This window comes from Elaeis guineensis, chromosome 7 (assembly GCF_000442705.2).
Source record: "Elaeis guineensis isolate ETL-2024a chromosome 7, EG11, whole genome shotgun sequence".
NCBI classification, from domain to species: Eukaryota; Viridiplantae; Streptophyta; class Magnoliopsida; order Arecales; family Arecaceae; genus Elaeis; species Elaeis guineensis.
This window is the reverse complement of record NC_025999.2, coordinates 100148273-100153381: the sequence shown is the minus strand read 5'-3', so window position 1 is coordinate 100153381 and position 5109 is coordinate 100148273.

The following is a 5109-nucleotide window of genomic DNA, read 5'->3' as shown; positions in this document are numbered from 1 at the left end:
TCTCAATTTTCTTCCTCTACTAGCTTCTCATTATTTTCTCTCTCTAAAATTTTTTCTCTCTAGATTCTCTCTCTCTAGATCTTTTCTCTCTCTTTTGGATTTTGTCTCTCTAGGATCATATTCTCTCTTTGATTGCATCACGAACCCTAGGATAAATTTGAAATAAAAATATGATGATGAGATTGCTTCGAAATTTATAGTAGATTGATTCCGATCCGTCCTTATTCAAATTTATAATATGATCATGATTGCCTCATTTGGAGGGTATGAAGATTTTTTTTTACTTTTTCTCTCTCAATTTTTCTCTCTCTTCATGGATTTTTCTCTCTAAAATCTTGTGGACCAATGAGGGTCCAGATACGTAGATAAATCCTGATTTTGGATAATCCTAGAAGAATTCTGGATTTGTATTATTAGGATCGATTATCGATAATTTTTTATATATGATTTTTATTTTTGATCAGGATCGTGAAAGATAGATGTTTGCATAAGATGTTGAGTGGAATATCTTTTTTCAAAAATTCATAAATCAAAAAAAATATTGATTTCTATGCTTGGATCAGTCACCGATAAAGGTAAGAATCCCTGTACATGATCACCATTATATATTTATTTTATAATTGATCTTGCATTATTGATTTTGTATCGTTGGATTTGAGATCGATGAATTTGTTATATCTGAGACACTGTTATTTGCTTATATGATTTTTGAGCATGAGTATGTTATGTCAATATATATGTATTCATAATTGATGACATGATTATATGGATATGACATATCTGAATTGATCACAGTGTAAGTCGGAATTGATTTGATAAAATCAACACATAATGATTAAATGAAAAAGAGAGATATGGTTTGGACTAGTCTTGTCATATGAAATAGCTCACCAGGAGCTTATGCCTGGGACAGCTCGCCAGGAGCTTATGCCTGAGACAGCCCACTAGCTTATAGGTGGATCAACCGGTCAGGAGCTCATGCCTGGACAGTCCGTCAGAGCTTATGCCTGGGACAGCCTCTCACGGACTTTCGTACGTGGGACAGCCGGCCAGAAGCTCATACTGGGACAACCTTGAAAGGCTTTTAAGTGAAAATTGATTCGGATGATAACTGCGGTATAGACTTGGTTAGTCCAGAGATAGAAAGAAAATGTTAAAAATTATGTGATTATGAAAAGAGAAATGAAAGATAAGACATGAAACAATTGTTGAACAAAAGTGTTTCACCTGTTAACATATGAGATGCATTTCTTTTAACAAGACAGATAATTTATAGATGTTTGTATTATTCGGATATTGAACATGAGATTTTATATTTTATTGCTTATTCTTATTTTAAATTATATATTATATCAGTGTGATATGAAATTCTTACTGGATTGTAAAGCTCACACCCCTTCATCTTTTTTTTTCTTCTCAGAGATACAGGACGCTCATAACTGGCTATGATATGGATTTGCAGGTGAGCAGATGTATAGATAAAGTGTCATTATATCTGATCAGAGGATTGAAAGAATTTAATTTTAATTATGTAAATTTTACTATTATTATTGAAATTAGATATTATGGATGTTGAAGTTTAATGAAATATTTTTGGCCTTGCATATTCTTTAGGCTTGCTCTAAAAATGTGCGGCCATCATATATCCGAACTGGCTGTTGGATTCGGGCGTGACAATCTAATAGTTGGTAATCATGGAGAGTCACTGACACTTGAGCTCATTACATTGCCCCCATTTTGGTTCAATTTAAGCCCACACAAGGGCTCACCATTCATCATCTTCTTCCTCAGATTTCGTCATTCATCACGTTCTTTTCACGCTTGCTCATGTATCAGTCATAATAAACCCCAACAGTGATCTAATTTGTTGGCGAGAATCTGCACTACCACTGCGAGCTTATCCACTAGGAAGCCTAAAGCACTGCCCAGGAGGCATTTATATTATCTAACCCATTCTTTTTTTCGAACTAAAGCGACAAGAAGCCCTATTTTTCAACTTCCAGAACTGACAGAAAGTAAAAGAGCTCTCTTTGGGATGTAGGGCAGAGTAGCTCCACCTTAGATAATGCTCCTTTTTTTTTTTTTTTGGATAAGAATATAATGCTCTTTATCCTAATTTAGAACTATTTAAGTGGATAATGCTCTTTATCCTAATTTAGAACTGTTTAAGTGGATAATGCTCTTTCTCAATAATTTAGAACTATTGATGCAGAATAGTCTGATGATAAAAAATTTGGGTCCATAGAGGGGATGCATCACATTCCTTACAAATAAGTCCAGTATAAATTAAAAAAAAAAAAATGAAAGGCTGAAAGAGTAATGTAGGAGTGTCTTAAGGATCAGCATCCCTCTTAACTCCTAAATTTGGAAATACAAACCCTACCGTCAAACTCTTCTCTTCCAGCACTCGGGTGCTTTTGGTTCTCCTTTTTAAGTGAATTAGACCAGGCTTTCCAAGTACATTAGCCCGGGAATGTACGACAGTCCTAAGTGGTGATCTTTTATAATTATGCATGAAAAAAAGGCCCACTCTAATGCTCAAGAACACTTTCTTAACGGACGGTTTAGTTGCCGTTCCCTCCCAAAAAAAAAAAAAAAAAAAAAAGACAAAGGGACGGATTAGTAATTAGCAATTGTACAGACTGAAGCCATCCACATCAGCATGAATTATTTTATCTTAAATTGCTTTATATATAACGCAAGGTGAAGTGCTTTCCGTGTCTTGGTTTTTCATAAGTGAGATTAAATTATCTGCCTGAACTATTTATATGGGCTTTGATTAGATCATCTCTCGGCGTTTATGGTGCGGTTCCGATTAGAATACTAATCCATACAAATGCCTTAAACTTTGTAGATGGGCTCTAATATTTTTTCTTTTTTTTTTTTTTTGTCAGTTCCGCATGTAGACTTTTTTCATGTGAAAGTGACAAACTAGACTAGTACATATATTAGCAGGGCAGCTCGCCAGTGCACCAAAAAAGGCAAAAAGAACAACATACATAGTCCACTAAAGGAATGGGACCAAGACACTGCTTTGCAAGTGGAGCTCCTTTTTCTTGTGCAGAGGATTCAAGGATGAGCAACTAAGCCCAAACCAGACCTACCGCCAAGAAAAAAACAAAAATTAAAAGAAAATAAAAAAATAAAAAACAGACCGCACTAGTTTGATATAGAATGTCAAATATAATTTGAGATAATTAAAAAAACCCCTAACAGATGGGGCTAACTAATACCTCAGCTAGGGTGCGATCATACTAGTCCTGATACATCAGGTGCCATCAATTTTTCTCTTAAAAAAAGCTAATACCCCAGCCATGATAGACCCAAAGCAAACATGGACCTGTAACATTAATTGTGTATGGAATCAGAAAGTTGGAGTTGTCTGTGATAAAAAAAAATTGGTCCTGCCTGCCATTATGGTCCAGAAATAGTGCGGTTCGGACCTACCTAAAACCACATTCATGCAAATTGGAATTGATTAGATCTGGCTATGCTAGACCCAAACTTTCCTGCAAATTGGATTATATTGGTCACGCGATTCTAGATTAGCCAAAATAGTTTGGCAATGCCACCTTGCAAGCTTCGGAGCAAAGAAAAGTCGACCGAGAGAAGAGTGCTAGAATTGGACTAGATAACTAAAGACTAACAATAGTGGACTATGATGTCGAGCTTCCTTTAAATGATTGACATGCATAACTGACCATCTTGATCCGATTTTGGAAGGCAAGATGGGAATTCTCTTAATAAAGCTGCAAAGTAGGAGTAACATCTAATTGGCCCATACTCAACCATATTAAAACAAAGAGGGTCCCTATTCCTGATTTTTCTCTGAAATTTGTGTGAATAATCGATCTTTTCGTGGAATAGATTAGGATTCATCAATCGCAGGCCTAGATGATAAGCACCATGAAAAGGAAAAGGCTGTGTGAAAGAGATGAGGGCCTAATTATTGATTAGGCAAGCTACATGACCAAAAAAAAAAGAGAAAAGTATTGAATGAAAGGTTCTTCCATGGGACCTCTCGTCCCTCCATTATTGACTAACGTCTCAATTATTCTCAATTACTTTTTAATATTGGAGACCTCTCCCTAGATTTCGTGTCACCATCTTGGGGAAAAGATCTAGCAGTTCTATCACGTAGACCAGCCATTGCATGAAAGGAGGCGGGGTGGGGGCCAGAGAGAGAGAGAGAGAGAGAGAGAGGTGGGTGGCTGTGGACCTTGTCATCCATTCATCTTTGCTTGGGAGATTGACGCAATCATTGAAGAATTTGGCCCTCTAAAGTTCAAGTTTGGAAGGGATCTCAATTAAAAAATATTTGTATAGTAAAAGCAGGATATTCTTGTTTAGCGAAATTCAGAATAATCTATTTCTCTAATAATCAAATGATTGGTTCTTTTTGGCAAAACCTCTCCTTCTAGGCTGCATTTTATTCGACTTGAAATGGAGCAAGGCATTTCATTTATTTGGTTTCAACATTTTAGATTGTTCTTCTTATCAAAAAAGAAAGTTGTTAAAAATTTTAGTAATTGAATATTTTTTTTCTTCTAAAAAGATTAGTAGAGTTAGCTTTTTTTTTTTTCCTTTTACTTAATTCAAAGTAAACTATTTTACCAGGATTTTGAGATAATTTTTTTCCACTCTAAAATAAAGTGAGTTAAGAGCAAGCTAATCCTATTTGTTTGAGTAAATTTATCAACATTGAAGATCGGAGTGCAGTCTATATACTCATAATACCCTCAATTTTCCAACTAGAGCATGTTGAGATAATTCTGTACGCAATTCAATAGGATTCACATCACACCAAGCCAGGTCTATATTTATTGTATTCAAAAGAATTTTTTAAAGTGGGTTGATGAGGATCTCATTAGGAGAAAAATGGATTTACTAGATCTTTTTCTTTCATTCTATAAGAATGGACCAATAGACAAATATTATATTCTATAATAATAAACATAATCTATAAATATGATTTAAAAGATATATGATGGACAGATCAGGTTAGATTTTTATAAAATTTTCAGTCCAATCGTATAGAAATATCCAAATAGATTTTTACAACACCATTTGGCAAGCGATAATTGAGGATGAAAGAATGGGAATCAATGC